The following is an 18,962-nucleotide window of genomic DNA, read 5'->3' on the forward strand; positions in this document are numbered from 1 at the left end:
CTGCACTCGCACTTGGCCCTCCGGCACTATATCCAGACTTCGTCCACTTGGTATAAGCTTTCTTCGGTTCTCCGTCCCCCTCAACTGTCAAGGCGCAGCTATACATCTGATTGAAATCGGTAAAAGGCATGTACCGCAGCTCATTCTTAATATATGGCAATGTGTTACCAACTACCATTCGGATCTGATCCTGCTCAAGCGGCTTCTACTTCAAAAAACGGCGGCCTTGGCCCTCCATCTCCTCATAAAATCGGAAAAAGATTTCCTGGCCTGCTGCTTAGTGCTCTCTAGCTCCTTCAGAGTAACCTCAAGCATAGTGTTGAAACTATACTGAGCGATAAATGACTTTGCCAACTCCTTCCAATCTCTTTTCGTAACCATCGGCAACGCATGGAACCATATGAGGGCAGCCCCCTCCAGATAAGTATTAAACAGCCCCAGGACTTGATCCTCAGTCAGGATCGTGTGCTTCATTACTGTGACATACTGATTCATGTGGGCGGTAGGATCCCCAATTCCGTCAAACTTTTTCATGTCAGGAAGTCGAAACTTCAAAGGCAAAGCAGTTGCTGACAAACAATTCTTCAAATTATAAAAGTCCTGACTTCCGGAGCTTCCCCCACGCAGATCCTGCACCTCCTGAGTGATGTACTGCTTCCACTCCTCTTCCTTAGCCTTCTCTTTCTCGAGCTGTTTCCGGATATAGTCCTGATAGTCATCCTCGTTCCCAAAGCGAGGACCAGTGTCTACCTCATTCTCAGTGCGTTTACTTCCACTCTTGTTATCCTTCAACGCCAACTCAACTAGTTGGGCCAAAATTGCGGCCAACTGATCATTGATATTGTTCACAGAATTTTCTAATTCAGCCACCTTTTCATCGGTCACAGACATATTGGCAGAAGACTGAGTATACTCGGACGAAAATGATTCAGAAGCCACAACTGCCGATTCAGAACTGTCTATCTGTAGCTGATCAAACTGCCTGACTAGCCGGTTACTCTCGCGAAACCACAACCGCTTAATGATGAAGTCTGCGTGAACGGTCATCCATTAGTATGTATGCATGATTTTATATGCATGATTCGTGGTGTGTGCGTTTATTTATTTACGGATATATAAGATAAGAAGAACAAACGTCAGTCTAATTACACGTATCACAGCATCTCTCTTCCACCCTTATTCCTCCACACACTCGATGGTCCAAGTCTCTTTCCTAGGATTTTGGTTTGGGGCTCACATGGCGATCCAGGGGACGCGTGATGCCGTCGATTATCGCGGAAAAGTAAATCATCCATCAGACAATACAGTTCGTTTTGACGTATCAACGTTCAGTGACTAAGATATCAACCAAGTTGGATTGTCCTTTCGGAATAACTCGTCTTTTGTCATTTTGCGAGACGCAATAATTCGGGTTTTGACTCCCTTTGAGCGCATCTCGGATTTTATACGCGGTTCGAGTTATTCTTTTGGTTCAATCGTTCGTTATTGACAATGACTCGTTCCCTTTTATTCGCGTGGGTTCGTGTCTCGATTTTTGGATTACGATGGGATCTTTTGGATCTATCGAGAGACGTAACCACGTTTTTATTTAGTGATGAAATCACTTTTGGATTTTTATTTTAGGGAACGGACTCATCGCGTAACGTGTTTGTTTCTAGCGTAAAGAATCCGTTTGCTCGTTTTGGCTACGTGAAAAGACGGCGAGTCTTATTCGAGCGCACGATAATCTTTCGGCTATTAACAACTCTTTATTTCTTCCAATTTACGGGATATACCATCCTAGCGTGGTTATAGAAAATCAACGTTTCGTTGAATCGCATGTTTATTCGAAGCAGGGATATCACCGTTCTTTTTCATTTAGGCACGAGTTAAGCAAACGCGCATATCGGGCCATATTTCTTGTAGTTTTGGTAACGGTCGAAATGATCGAGTCGTTAGTCAAACCCACAGTCTCGTCCATATGGTGCAATTATGCGGTTTAGCTTAATTCGTCTTTGTGATTTTAAATGGTGTATACATTCGTTCGAGGCATGTATTCAACGACATTGGTTCGTTTTCTTTAACTACTCTCGGGATTGACATATATCGTAGATACGGAATGATTTTGGTCGTTCGTTTATTTTTGTTTTTAGTCACTTTCGCGGATACATCCATTTCTCTCAAGAACAACACAAGGCGTAATGTAAGAGTTTGTTTTTCATTCGAAAGGGACGGGCCATGTTTATGAAACTCTTTATGTTACAACGAGGTTGTTCAAAACAGAAATGTTCTTCGTTTTCATTTCGTCATGATTTCGCTTTATCCCAACGTATTTAAAGAATGTGGATAACGGTTATCGTTAATATAGTCTTTTGAATCGAGATATAACTATCCTTAACATCAAACCGACTTGTACTAATACGTGCTTACGTCACAACGTATTTCCTGAACATGTGCCTTCTTCGGGACACGGAAAGGGACCAGGCAGGTCGCACAAGTTCATTCATACAAGATGACTAAGTCGTCTTTAGTTTGAATCGTTTCGATGTTTTTGGGGTAGTTTATATATCGGTTTAAGAGTATATATTAACGTATCGTTTTATTTTCTTTACATATTTTAGATTTAGACACGTATCATGGCAATTTGAAAACACGAACTGATTCATTCATCACATCAAAAATGGTAACGGGTAATCCTATGGCAACTTCTAAGGCTACTATATGCTGACACGGCTGATCGCGGGACCTCACAGGACCGCACAAATTCGCCCCTAACGAATGGATGGGGACCCTTTGGCGCCTTACTGTAAGGGGGAACTTACACTAGCCTCTTTCGAGCGACGAATGGACTCTCGCTAGAGGTTTCACGGAAATTACCCAAAAGGTTTGCAATAATGCTTATGAATGCATACGAAAAGAAATAATACGATCCGTCCCCATTAAGAGCTTAATACACGCCTTCCGGAATCAAATTTCTCGCTTCCCCAGCAGAGTCGCCACTTGTTAGACAAGGTGCCGAACGGCCTCGCCTGGGCGGACCGGGGGGTGGACACCTCATGGTGACATAAGCGGTGATTGGCGCCGAAAGCAACCAATCGTGGAATCAAGCTGCTCGGCAGGACCGGAGCTCGGAGTATGGAAGAGTCGCCACCCACGAATGGGAAAATGAACACCGAGCCCTTGCGGGAGACCGGTGAGGGTTCAAGAAACTTAGGTACGAGCCGAGAAGGCTAGCTCCTTTCCGGAGAAAGGCTACTAGGCACCCCGACATCGCCCGGTTATGAACCACCGGCCTCCTACTCAGCGTGTTAGGCGATAACGGACTAATCGCATATTTCTTTAAGTTTAAAATTCATTTGAAACCTTTTCTTTCTTGCTTTGAAAACCGTTTTGAGCATGTTATTGGAAGCCATTTTAGTAAATAATCACCCATTTTGCATAAATTTAAAGTACGTAGGAGAGAGGGGGATAGAAGAAATGATTGATTTATTTACAGTGTGTTTTGTGCTTTTAATTTACATGCTAAAGCTCACTCCCCGAAGACAAGTTTATTTACATGGTTCGTACCTTAATCGTCGTTGGAACGATTTAGGTACGTTTCAAAACCCCGTTAATGACGTTCACTCGAATCGCCGTTGGAACGACTCGAGCGTTTGAAAACGTTGAGTAAACATTTTTAATCTAAAAAGCGTGATTAAGCATACAAGTCAATTTATTTTGTACAAAAACCATTTAGTTAGGAAAACAATTCAAAACTTCATTATTCACAAAAGCAATTTTAATTACAAGGTTCGCTTAATCCGTCGTTGGAACGAATTAAGGTTTTAACACGTGATGTTTTAGGAAACGGTTTAAAGTGATAAGAAAACCTTTTATTTACACCTTAGGAATATCTAGAAAAGCTTTAACTTAAACCAACAAATTAAATTCCCTTTTTATGGATTATTTCCCCTTTTTCATTCAATTAGCCTTTACTTGAACATAATTACAACAATTAATAAATTGAACCTCAAATTCACCCACATCAAATACATTTGAAAGAATATATATATAAGTAGAAAAATAGAGTAAATATATATAGATATACATATGTACAAAAAATGAGTAATAATACCCATTAAAACAAAATAGAGAAAATGATACACATTAATAAATAAAAATAGTGATGAAAATACTACTAGGTATAATATGTTTTTATTCTAACTAAAAACATGTAAAGAAAATGAATAAGGTTCATAAATGAGAAAATAGTATTTAACCCCCCCCCCCCCCAAATAGTTTATGATGAGTATATATAGAAAATAACCCTTAATAACCCCCAAAATAACAAATGTGTATAATTTAAATGAATTAAATAGGAAATCTATAAATATACATATAATCTTATCAAATCAAGTGGATGAAAAATAATATCTAAACATGTTAAGTAAATATATACCAAAAAAATTAAAAATAATTGGAATACATATATTACATAATTATACATATATATATAAAGGACCTAAAGTCTAAAAGTTGAGAAAGGAGGACCAAAACAGCATTTTTTACATTTCAGCAGCTTTACCGACGGAAAATCCGTCGGTAAACAGCCTTTAGTGACAGAAAACGTAAAATTATAGAAATGAACCAACAGTTTCCAGATTTATTCAAAAGCTTTAGATTAGATCTATTCTATCGTTTTGGGTCCCCGAACTACCAAAATCGGATCATAGTCTATAACGGAGACTCCTAAAGCGATGTTTTATTTTAAAACGTTACTTAGAAATATTTTTAAAACTTATAATTACAACGTTTTTAATTCCCGAACTACCTTTAAATCGGATCACGGTTCGTGTTGGGATATTAAAAAGACGAGGTTTTTTATTTCAAAACAAAATCGAATCTTTATTTTAACACGAGACGAAGATAAATAAATACGGGAATTTAAATAAGACGTGATAAATAAATAAGTAAACTAAATAAATAAAACTTTAGAATAAATAAATAAAATAAATGAAATAAATAAAACGAGTCTAGTCCTCGGATAATACCTCAAGATCGGTATCTGACAGTCGAAGTCGGTTGATTCCACGAGTTGTGATTTTCCGGTGTTTTTTGTGTTTTCGATAAAATATTCAACTTTGGAAAATTTGGATTTTTTGGGAAAAAAAATATTTTCTCCAAAAAATTAACTTTCTCTCTCTAAAAATGTCTAGAGTGAGAAAGCTCCAAAAATTCCTCTCTCCCTCTTTTCTCTTCCCTCAAATGCATGGGGATCCGTGCCTTATATAGGCACGGATCCCGGAGACTTTGGGCGACGCCTGACGTCCGCTGGCGCCCAACGTGGGTGGGGGCGAGCGCCCGACGCCCGTTGGGCGGACGCCCAACCTGCGTTGGGCGGACGCCCAACCTGCGTTGGGCGGACGCCCAACTTCTGTTGGGCGCGCGCCCAATAGGCGTTGGGCGTCCGCCCAACGGATGTTGGGTGTCCGCCCAACGGGCGTCGGGCGCTCGCCCCCACCCACGTTGGGCGCCTGCCCCACGTCGTTGGGCGCTCGCTCAACGATCGTCGGGCGCTTGCGCCCAGCGGACGTCAGGCGTGCGCCCCGCGCTGTCGGACGCGCGTCCGACTGTCGTTGGGCGTGCGTCGACTGATGCAAGGCGCTCGCACCACGTCGCTGAGCACTAGCGAGCCGCCCATTTGACGACCGCAACTCCTTCTAACTTCTCTTTTTTATCATATATATTTTTGGCTTTAAAACTCCCGGAACCAACCGCTTCAACCGTCTTGTTACAGGTTTTCGTCACAGGTCCTCCGACTCGGTGTCTACAGCAGTCCATTTGACTTTAATTTGATCATTCTCAGAGTATAATAGAATAGCGTTGTTAAAATGAAATTCATTAAAATCAGGTACATAATCTTAATCTTAAAACATAATTATATATCAAATAAACTATAAAACAAAATATAAACAAAAAAAATACTCATTCACAACATTCATCCATACATCTGCCTTTGGCAAACGCCTTCTCAACGGATCCAACCAATAAGCTCTAAAATTTTTCAAATCGATAACTGACAACGTCGAGTGTCCACTGAAAATAATACTATTATTATTTCAAAATAAAGAAAATTACTTACAAAAATATTAAATAAAATAACTAAAATATTCATACTCTGTATTATATGGATACAAAAAGATAGACTTATCCATTGTGGACATCTTCAATCGATTCATCAACTCATATGAGCGCTGTCTTACTGTTTTAGAACTTCCAATTGAATAAGTGTAATGAGGATCAACAAAATAAAACAATTTGTCCATTCCTCTTTTCTTCAACAAATTAAACAAGTAGCTACATAAAAGTACATAGTCAGAATCAACTACAACTAATATAAATAAAACTATAATATTTCAAAAACAAAATACCTCATATAGAAAATTATAACGTTGCAAGTTGTCTCTTCCATATGAACCATAGAATATATATCCTGCCTCAACAATAATTCTTTAGCAGCATGTCCAAACAATTCTTCACCAACAACATAGCTAACAAAATTGCCTTTCACCAACTCCGAATTAACCCATTTGCACAGACTCTGTAACTTATCTGGAATATTTCTAGGCAAAACTTGCAAATTTACATCCACCGCATCTTCTGTCTCCACGTTATCAATTCCATCATCAACAACAAACCTGTTGACAAAACAAACCACCTTAAAACATAAAAAAGGAATAAAATAATCAGAAACATAAAACCTATGTCCTAAACAATAAGGCATATGTTCTAAAATATAACAAACATTAAAAAACATAAACAAAATATAAAATAATTCTTATCACATACATTACTTCAGTATCAAAATTATTCTTCACATCTGCAACATCCACTTTCTCAACAATTTTTTTTGCTTGTGTAGATCCACCTTCAGCTTCAACAAAATCATTCAACTCTTGACTCAACAAATTAAAATTTGGACAAGAATATTTTTCTTCAGAATTCTTCATTGGAGTTTCACTTTCTCTCTGATCTTTCTTCTCTCTTTTTATTCTTTCAACTAAAACATCTATCTCATAAAAAAAATCAGAATTAAGATAAGGATGACTATCTTGACTAGACAAATCACATTCAAAATCTCCAGTCATTCCTGTATCTTTTTTACTTTCAGCTTTGTTCTCATTAACAACTTCTTCTTTCCCTCCTTCACATTGAGTAACTGGATCTTCATTGCCTCGAGTATATTTACTCCATAAACTCTTGATCACATTACCCATCTCAACGCTTGTACCATCTTCACCAAAAACAACATTATCTTCTCTCAACATACAGTACATTTCATTAACTTTAGAACCCAGTTCTTTAGCTAATGATTGGAACTTAGAAAGAAATTCTTGCATATACAAATCCATAATAAAAAACAGGGCACGTTATAAATAATAGTAAGCATGTTCTACAATTTAATAAGCATGTTCTAAAATTTAATAAGAATGTTCTAAAATTTAAAAACAAAGGAAAAGCTGTAATAACGTACAAAAATTTCTGCTGGTCCACTAGAAGAAGCTTCTCCACATTCCTTCCTATTGCCTCCTTCAGCATCTTGATTATCTTCATTCCTATCCGCTGCTTCTCTTTGCAAGTTTCCTTCATCCCCATCCATACTTTCTCTTACCAAATTTTCTCCTACCAATATTCTCTTCAATACAATCCCACTTCCAAATCCCCTTAACTTCTCCAAAGCCATCCTCTTTTGAATTCGTTCTTTATTCCAAACAGATATCAATGGATAATCTCTTGGATTAACAACATTAGCTCCTTGAAGCCTATCAAAATAACTTATCTAGAAAAAAATAACAAAAATGAACAAGTTATACACAAATTAAAAAATAAACAACAAACAAATATTGTCAAACACATAATCAAAAAAAATAAAATTATACTTACCAACAAGAAAGGAAGGGGGTCTGTGAAAAAAGTAGGACTCCTCTTCCAATCACTGACAGAATCCAACAAATGCTTATATGCAAAAGAACACCAGTCCAGATTTGCAATCTCATTAACATTCCGACAATTATAAAAAAATTTATAGTTCATAGCTTGGTTCTTGGTTGAACGAATACAACAATTCACCGCACAGAATACGAAATGCAACAAAAACTCATCAGACAATGGTTTCGTCTTCAGATCATTCAACTTGGCAATCACAGTACTATTAATTGGACTTCCACTCTCAAGTCCAAAATAACACCTCCATTGAGCAAAAAAACTTGAACAATCATCTTCCCCAACATCTTGTGGCTCCTCAATCTCTATACCTCCACAAGGCAAACCATAAACAGCTTGAAAATCTTCCTTAACAAACTTCAACCCTTCACTATTGTCTAGGATAAGGCTACACCTATCTACATTAAAACTATTGACAAGCCTTTCACAAAAAGAAGCATTATGAACATCTAAACTCAGATCCAAAAAACCACCAAATCCAATCCGTTTAATCGCATCCTTATGAGTCTCCGGAATATCATTAAGAATACCCATAAACTGCTTAGGAGGTATTCTTTGACCAAGAGCAGTCTTATTCCTTTTAGAAATATTTTCATCATCACCTACACTAACAACCTTCTTCCGCTTCTTTAAAAACCTAGAAGCAACAGATAGGTGTCTTGCAAACTTAACTTTCTTTACCTTCCTAGCATCAACATCTTCCTTCAAAGCATCAATAGAAGGTTCAGAAACTTGAGAAGAATCAAAACCTTTGCTAGATAGTTTGCCGCCTAAACGTACCTTTACTAGATTGACTACCTGTTTCCTGCTTCAACGCACCTTTAATAGATTGACTCCTAGTTTGCCGTCTCAACAAATTATTAGACGGAACAACATAACTAGAGAGCAAATCATTGTCAGCAGGAATGGTTGACATTGAAGGTCTTTTAGAAATGGAAGGTCTCTTAGAAGTCCTCTTAAATCTTCTAGATGTCTGTCTTTTTGCACTTATAGCTTCAACAAGAACAACACTCTTACCTTTTTTCTTATCTTTCATATCTTCATCAGAATAATATTCTTCAATAATTTCATTCAGCAAATTCTTATCAATCACATTACTTGGAAAAATCTCTTCTCCATTGCCTCCCATTTTCTACAAAAAAACAGAACATATACTCAAAATTTTAGAACAAACAAATGAAAATATATAACAAAACATAAAACAAATGCAATAACTCATCAACAAAACGTAAACTAATTTAACAAAGCAATAACTCATCAACAGAACATATCTTCAATATTTTATAACAAAAACCATATAAAATAATATCACAACAAACTTTCAAAGTTCAAACAAGCAAAACCCCCAAACAAACCAATATCTCATTAACAGAACAATTGTTCAAAATTTTAGAACAAACACATGCAAATATAGAACAAACATAGAACAAAAATAAAATGATTTTGAAACTCACTAAATTTCAAAATCAAACCACAACAAACTTACAGATTTCAAACAAATGAAAAACCTACAAATCAAAAAGCAACAAAAATAAGGTATCAAAACTTAAAAATAGAGAACAAACATAAAACAAAACAATATACCATTAACAAAACATACGTTCATAATTTTAGAACAACAAACACAAAATATAAAACAATAATAAAACAACATAAAAACATTCTCAAACTCAATACATTTGAATACAAAAAAAATAGAAAAACATATAGAAACTGATTCACAAAGTTCAAACAAACGAAACCCTAGTGATAACCCGCGAAGCCCAAAACGGGTTATATTCATTTCGCAAGCCCAGCCCATATTAAAGCCCCATGGGCTAAGATTGGACGGGACCCGAATGAAGGAAGCGGGCGCAGCGAGTAAACCGCCCCGAATTCCTAAACGGAGCGCCAAGACTCCCACTCAGAACCACGTTCGTTGCCATGAAAACCACGAAAGGGACAGGGCCTAAAAAGGGGTAACCGCCCTTAGAACGTGGCCCACTAAGGAGTAACCGCCCTCGGCGGTTACCCAAAAAACACCTATAAAAGGCCCTAAGAATAAGGGAGGAGGTACGTTCACATTTTTTCCCACAAAACTATTGCTAAATTATAGACTCATTCTGACAAAAACTGACTTGATCGTCGGAGAGTTTTCCCGGAGATCCTGTCTCCGGTTTTGTTTTGCAGGTAACTCCGGCAAAGGATATCAAAGCGGATCCAGCAAGTTATCATTGGTGCGGTGAGCGTGGACCTTTTTTACCAACATTTGGTTAAAGGTACACGAAGAACATGTCAGAACCATCACGAACGACCGGTGTTACCACTAGATCAACCAGTATGAACTCCAGGGGACCACGGATTGCGAATTCGCAACCTGCAAGTGCACAGCCTGTGGTGCCTAGCTCATCGGGTCCTTCGGGACAATTGAGTCCCTTATTGGAAGTCCAAGTGCAAGCTGAGATGGAAATGTCCAATAGTGATTTTGTGCAGATGGCAGGACAAGTCTTGGCTTCGAACATGAGCCAGGCGGCTGGAGATCGAATGATTAATTTACTAACGGCCCTCGCCGAACATAATACCACCGTGGCGGCTGCTCCTCAAGAACCTGTGGTTATCTCAACGCAATCACCGACTATTCCTGTCATACCCGTCCTTCCGCAGCCATCTCAGGAGCCCAATCAAGTGGGCCAGAGTAGTCGCACAAACCCACACAGCCACCCGAGCAACTACTCGCACCCAGATCTCATTACGACGATACATCCGCCCTGGCAGCCATCCCAACCGTTGCCAGGAGTACAAAGCACTCTTCCGCAACAGCAAGTGGAACATTTTCCTCACAGACATTCAGAGTTGATGACTCCTGGGCGGGAGCACACATGGAACTTTGATCCTATAACGGGACGGCGGTTAGTCCCCCAACAGGCACACGTCTCAACACCGATGGGCGGGTGGATGCCACCCAGAATTCACCAGCAGCGGATGGAAGAAGTCCGGCGAATACCCGATATTGACTTAGAAGATCAATTACGAAGCATGATGGAGCGAATGGGGTACTCGCCTAGGCCGAGAGCAGAGGTCCAGAGCGATTCACCTTTTGCCCCTTCGTTGCGGGAATTCATTCCAGATCACAGAATCAAAGCACCTGCCATACCAAAATACTATGGGGATCCAAATTCTGACCCTGAGGCTCATGTCAGGAACTACCGAGAGTTAATGGATGTTGCAGGGGCAAGCGAAAGCATAATTTGCAGGTTATTCTCGACAACTTTGGGCGGTGCGGCATCTGATTGGTTTCGATCTTTACCGGCAGAATCTATTCACAATTGGCAACAATATAGTCGGGATTTCTGTGCGAAGTTCGTGGGTTGTAAAGCGGCAGATGTGACAGATAGGCGGCTGAAGGAAATCAAACAGAGAAACTATAATTCCCTAAGGAAATTTGTTGTCGCCTTTAACGATATCCTGGTGCGATTGCAGAACCCGGATATCGTGAGTATTCGCAACATCATGGCGGATGGAACCACAGATTGGAGCATGCGGGAAGAAATCATCCGTAACAAACCACGCACTGTAGCCGAGCTCATGAAGATAGCAAAGGAATTCATGGAAGTGGATGATGTCAACAGGGAACATAGGGCCCAAACTCGGCGAGAAAGAGATACCGCAAGAACCACTTCGGACAGTCGGTGTCAGACCCAGTCCAAAAGTAATTTTGTTCAAAGAGGTGATCGTCCCTTTCAAGGTGGAGGACATCACACACCACTAAACACGACTCGACAAGAGGTGTTACTTTGGATCGAAAAGAGCCCCTTGAAGAAGGATGTGCGGTTCCCCGAGGTGAAAGGCCGAACCAGTTTGGGGCGCTATCCCAGTAAGTATTGCAGGTTCCACAGGTTGAATGGCCATGACACAGATGATTGCTACGAACTGAAGAAGGAAATAGAAAAACTGATCGAGAGAGGCAAGCTGAGTCAATTTGTAAGAAAAGAAACAGCTGATGAGAAAACAACGCTCCCGCATGAGGGAGAAACACGGCCAGAAAAGAAGCAGAAGAAAGGGGTGATAAACGTGATAGCAGGCGGAATCTACGAGCCTCCAACAAAAAGAACTCACCGTGAACGGTGAAAGAGCAACACACATAGGGGGGATGCCCTCAATTACTCCTTTGCGAGAATCATGGAGCCACATGCGGATGCCCTGGTGATCACGATGGCCGTTGAAGGATGGGACGTCAAGCGGGTCCTTATCGACACAGGAAGTTCTTGCAACGTCATTACCCGGACATCATTCAACAAGTTGGGAATCAACGACGAGCGGGTGGAACACACCTTCATGGATGTAACTGGTTTTGGGGGTCAATCCTCCCAAACAAGTGGGCAGGTGGTGTTGGAGGCAGAAATGGGCGATAAGAATCTAAAATGGCGAGGTGATTTAGAATTCGCAATTGTTGATCTCCCACTGGCCTACAACATAATTCTGGGACGGCCATTCCTATCGGAGACGGAGTCGCTCATCTTAATGAAGCATTTGACGTTACATTTGCCAACACACCAAGGGCGAGTCATAGTTGAAGGTGATCAACTTGTATCTCAACAGGCCTATACATTATCACTTGAACCAAAACCGGAAGAGGGGGATAAAGTCGAAGAGAAGCTGTCGGCGGAAGCATTGGGAGAAACGGAACTATTCGCCATCTCGAATGACAAGAACGTGCGAATAGCGGCTGGACTCTTAGAAGAAACAAAGAAAGCCATTACCGAGGTATTGACCCAATGTGAGTCGACATTTGCCGCCCCAAATGAAGTGCTAAAAGGAATAAGCCCAGGCGTAGTAACCCATCGGTTGAATGTAGACAAAGGGGCAACCCCAGTGCGGCAAAAGAAGAGGGGACATGCTCCTGAGCGGCAACAGACGATTGAAAAAGCAGTGGCGGACTTGCTAAGGTCGGATGCGATTCGAGAAGTCACCTATTCGGAATGGCTAGCCAATGTGGTGCTAGTCAAAAAGCCAAATAGAACGTACAGAATGTGCGTCGACTTCAAAGATCTGAACAAGGCATGTCCGAAGGATATGTATCCGCTTCCTAACATTGATATATTGGTAGATGGAACTGTAGGATATGAAGCCTTATCATTCACCGACGTGAAATCCAGTTACCATCAGATACCCATGGAGAAGGCGGATGAAATCAAAACATCGTTCATAACTCACCAGGCGACTTATTGCTTCAAGGTGATGCCCTTCGGATTGAAAAACGCGGGAGCAACATACCAGAGGATGATGAATAAGATATTTTCAGACAAATCCGGCGAGAACTTCTCGATCTATGTTGATGACATGATCATCAAAAGCAAGAAAATGCAAGACCACCCGCGGGATATCAAAGAAATCCTAGAAGTGTTGATCAAATATGGCCTCAAATTGAACCCAGAGAAATGCACATTCGGAGCAAGAGCGGGAAAGTTCCTGGGTTTCATTGTTAGCGGCAAAGGGGTTGAGGCGAATCCTGAGAAGGTTAAAGCAGTAATGGAGATGAAGACGCCAAGGAACATAAGGGAAGTACAGAGACTGAACGGGCGGTTGGTGGCATTAAGGCGATTCATATCATGCTCAGCTAGGCGATGTCTACCTTTCTACAATGCCATCAAAAAATCCAAGTCCTTTGAATGGACGCCGGATTGTCAAGAAGCATTTGAGGGGATAAAGCGATTACTATGTTATCCGCCCTTAATGAGCAGGCCGAAAGACGGAGAAGATTTGTTTCTTTATGTATCCGTCACCAGCATGGCGATATGCACTGTGATGGTGCGAGAAGAAAAAGGGCAACAATATCCAGTGTACTACGTGAGCAAAGTCCTGAAGGATGCAGAACTCCGGTATTCGAAGTTGGACAAAATGGCCCTCGCAGTGATAACCACAGCGGCTAGATTGAAACCATACTTTCAGGCGCATACTATCATTGTGAGAACTGGCATCCCAATGCGAAAGGTACTGCAGAAACCTGACGCATCCGGCCGGTTGATGGAATGGTCAATTCGCCTGGGCGAATTCGATATCCGTTATGAAGGAAGACCAGCGCTAAAGAGCCAAGTGCTCGCCGACTTCGTGAACGAATTCACCTGGGATGATGATGAATGTCCAAAGGTACAAAAAGAAGAGTGGAGCATGTACACAAATGGGGCCTTATCTGCAGACGGAGCTGGGCTAGGAGTTGTCATCAAGGGCCCGGAGGTTATTCGCCTGTGCTATGCAGCAAAATTAACTTTCAAAACTACCAATAATGCCGCAGAGTATGAAGCAATGATATGCGGATTGAAGTTGCTCAATGAACTCACCCCAGAAAGAGTGGTAATCTACAGCGATTCCAAACTCATGATAAACCAGATCACAAAAAATTATCTGGTGAAACAGGAGGAGCTCGTAAAATACCATCAGGTAGTCGGCCGATTGACACAAGAGTTAACACACAAGGGAGTCGTTTGGGAGATGGTGCATGTTCCGCGAGGCCAAAATGCAAAAGCTGACGAATTGGCAAAGGCAGCGGCAAGTAGAGAACCATGGAGTCAAAAAGCATGCAGCTTGGAAATAAAATCGGCACCAGCATTCGAGGTTGATCAGATTATGATCATCGAGGAACTGGAAGACGATGAAGATTGGCGGAAGCCAATCCGTCAATATCTGGAGCAGGGAGATTTGCCGGTTGATAAGAGCTTGGCCAGAAAAATAATTGGGCAGTCGGGACGATACTCAATGCGGGATGGAACTTTGTATCGGAAATCGTACACATGTCCATGGTTGAAATGCGTTAGTCGCAATGAAGGAGACTATGTGTTGCGAGAACTACACGAAGGAATTTGTGGCGCGCATGAAGCTTCAGCGGCATTGGCAAGAAAGGTCAAACTGCTGGGATACTACTGGCCCAAGGTGGTGGAAGATTCCCAGAAGATGGTTGCGGAATGTCACAACTGTCAAATCCATGCGAATGAAAAGCATGTTCCCGGAGCTGAACAAATCACTATAATGACGGCGTGGCCATTCGCAACATGGGGAATTGATGTAGTGGGTCCATTCCCAGAAACAACAAAGAAAAGGAAGTATTTGATAGTCGCAGTGGACCACTTCAGCAAATGGGTAGAAGCGGAGGCAGTAACCGCACAAACACCTGAGCGAATGATCGAGTTCTTACGAGAGAACATTATCATGCGATTTGGGATCCCGCAGAAGCTTATAACCGACAATGGCACCCAGTTCAACTGTGCCAAGTTCAAAACATACTGCGAAAGCATGGGAATCAAGAATCATTTTTCTTCTGTAAACCATCCCCAATCAAATGGTATGATAGAAGTTACCAACAGGGCCATGGTTCAAGGCATCAAGAAGCGGCTAGGTGACAAAAAAAAACAGGTTGGGCGGATGAGATACCCCATATGTTGTGGGCATACAGAACCTCTGTAAAGGCAGCAACAGGCGAAACACCTTTCTCGCTAGTTTATGGAGCCGAAGCAGTCCTACCTGTTGAAATCAAGTCGCCCACAGATCGGACAATTTATTATTGCGACACACAAAATCCTATCAACATCAGAGATGCTTTGGATTCTGTGGAGGAACGAAGAGAGAAAGCTTACATGCGAATGGCAATGTACCGCAATAGAATCAAGAAATACCATGACAGAAGAATGCGAAAAGTAATAATCAACGAAAACGACTTGGTCTTGGAAAAAGCGGATAAAATACAATCCAGAGATGGCAAAGGCAAGCTGGGCGTCAACTGGATCGGACCATACAAAGTATCCAAGAAGCTGGGACCAGCCACTTTTGAAATAGAAGAAATGAGCGGAAAGAAGCTCCCGCGCACCTGGAATCTAGAGAATCTACGCCTATATAGAAAGGCCGAGTAGTTCGAGGAAATGACGAGTACTCTTTTTCCTTTTATGAGTTTTTCCCACTGGGTTTTCTGATAAAAGGTTTTAATGAGGCTTCGATCCCGCACAATTGGTGTACATATGTAATAAACTTTTTCTCGTCATCAATAAAAGTTATTACATTCACTCAGTATGTTACAACAAAATGCGGATTCTTTACAAAAACACATAAATGTGTTGCCTCTTAAAGAAAGGCGGATGCATGATTACGCATCACTCGCAAAAAACCTTAGGGTTAAAATCAAAAACACATAAATGTGTTGCCTGTTAAAGAAAGGTGGATGCATGATTACGCATCACTCGCAAAACCTTATGATCAAAACTTATGACTATTTTCGAAAGAAGAATTATAAGTTAAGGCATAAAATTAAGCGAATAAACGAGTAATCAAAATTGCAAAAAGGGTCTGGCCACCCTAGCTATGAAGAAACACAAATATGGAGTCGGCAAAAAGACAAAGGGCACATATAAAGGGCAAAAAAGTGACAATCACACACATATGAAAAGCAACAACCGAAAGAAAATATATATATCAGAACGGTTTGTTACATGGTTTTTACATACAAAAGTCCAAATATAAGTTAAGCTATGCTACAGCCTCCTCTCCTTCGCCCCTAATGCCCTCCTGGACTGCGGCGACTCCCTCATCTCCTCCGATAGGAGGATCTACTTCAAGCGAATCCTCAACCCTTGAATCGGTAACCGCTTCAGTAACCTCTTCGGCGAGAGGTACCTCTTGCACAGGCTGAGAAACGGCTTGGGGTGCCTCTCCTTCCGCGGGCTGAATAGGGATCTCGCAGCCAATCGGAGGATCCTGAAGACTCTTCCAATCTAAGAAGAGTACCTCATCCATATCAGCATCCCCGGCTTCCAGCTTATCCCACTCCCCAGTTAAATCCTTTTCAGGGATGGGAACTTTGGGGCGGTTAAGTACTAGACCCTGATGCCCGTGCTCATCAGCCGCATGAATCCGCTCCCCATACCAGTAGATGCGGGCGCCATCTTCAGCCAAAAGCTCCTCAACCCTCTTCTTTTGGGCCTCCTTGAAAGCAGCTAGGTCGTCGAGGGCTTTTTGCAGTTCATCGGACTTGGCCTGAAGGGATTTAAGGGCCTCCTCCTTCTCGCCCACGGCCTTCTGACAGGTGCCCTCTAGGACCTTCACCTTCCCTTGGACATCATCATAAAGCGACTTCTGAGTCGCCAATTCCGTACCAAGACTTTCCAACTCCTTGGCTCGCTCTGCATCCCTTCGGAGAATGCCCTCAGCGAAATTGATAATCTGCATATAACACGTCTCACAAATAAAAATGGGCGAATAGAAATATGCGGTTACAATGAACACAAGATATTTGAAAGCGAAAGGACAAAGCAATAATATACTTCTACAGAACGCTTCTCGATCCCTTCCACAGCAGTAGGGAGCGATACTTGCTCGCGCACACGGGAGGCAGAGGGAAGTCGCCCGAGGACATTGCATATGGAAGATACAATATCCTTGCAAGAGAAATTCACGGCCAGGCCGAAAGTCCTAGTCCACCATCCGCTAATATCGGGGATTGGCTGCAAAAGCATAAAGAAAAATATCAAGAGAATAGCAGATAGCTCATGAGGAAAAAGTAGCAATACGAGAGGGAGTAGATCAAGATACCTCGTGAATGGGGGTACTGCTCTTTCCTTTAGATGAGGCGGATACAGGTGCGCCGCCAACAGTAAGGGACACAGAAGTGTTCTTCTTTTTAGAACGAGAAGACTCTGTATCCGCACTTATCTTCCGCTTCCTGGTTAAAGGAAGATCCTCAGAGGCAGAAGCGGGACCTTGTGAAGCGGAAGCCCTAACCGGGGAATCCGCCCCAATAGAAGGAATCGTCCCTCTAGAAGGATCCGCCCCTACAATGGAAGCGGTTTCCGTCATCCGCTTCTTTCTTCTCGCCAGGGCTTTGGCCTCCCGATCTGCAGCGATTTGAGATAAAGGATCACCCCTGCAAAGGGTTAAAAGAAACCATCAACTTGGAAATAAAAAGTACCTTGCACAAAAACGCGATAAGGAATATAGACAACACGATCCCCCTCGCGGTATGCAATCGCTACTTGGCTCCTTAGCATATGAAAGGCCTGATCGTATGTCCATACAAAAGGTGGAGTGCTCTTCAGGAACTTGATAACGGCGGATTCTTCCTGGCTGGGATACCCAAAGTTCAAACTCTTTACGTTGGGTCGGCTCTAGCAACGAAGGAAGTTCAGGTTCTCCTCATTAAACTTGATGAAAAAGTAAGATCGATCCCACTCGCGGATCTTGTTCAGCTTCTCGTCAAAACCATAGTATCCGCTCTGGCGGATGAAAGTGAAATACCCCGCCGAGCTTTTGAAATGGTGGAGCTTGGAGAAGATTTTGGGCGAAAAGGGAACCTCCAAACAATCCGCCAAGAATTTGTCTAGAGTCAAATCGGCCCAGCCGTTAGGATGCAATTGCCCGGGCGCGATTCCGTAACCGCCTAGGACAAAAGCAATCTCATCCGCCAGCGGATAAGTGAAGCCGCAGATAATCTGGGCCACGAAAATAGTGAAGTACCCCTTTGGGTAATCGCCTGGTCCCCTATCCTCCCCAGGAATGATAATCTCGAGACCTCGGAGCCAGGGATAATGCTCCCGCAAATCATCGATTGTCTCTTGACAAACCAGACTTCCCGACCTGTCCTTCTTTGGTAACAAACGAGGGGTTGGGACAGGTGGCGGAATCAACTTTTTGGGGTCAAAACCTAAACCCTCGTCGGTTGTATTCGCCAGATGAAGGAAGTCGGCGGGATGAGAATTACACCCAGGAGAGCTGGTCGAAGCTTCCTCAACCATCTCTTCGACCTCGTTAGAGACCTCGCGGACATAATCGTCGTCAAACGACGCGAAGTCGAGGTCTGACATGATCGATAAAAGGAAAACAGAAGCAAAAAGCTGAACAAGGAACAAATGTGAAAAGAAAAACTTACATAAAAAAGACAACACAGTGAAGTGATGGGATTAAGAGGTCAACGCCGGAAAAGAAGTAACAGAATTAAAAGGTCGACGCCGGAGAAAACGAAAGAGGGGAAATGTACAAGTTCA

This window comes from Euphorbia lathyris, chromosome 10, assembly GCF_963576675.1.
Source record: "Euphorbia lathyris chromosome 10, ddEupLath1.1, whole genome shotgun sequence".
Taxonomy (NCBI): domain Eukaryota; kingdom Viridiplantae; phylum Streptophyta; class Magnoliopsida; order Malpighiales; family Euphorbiaceae; genus Euphorbia; species Euphorbia lathyris.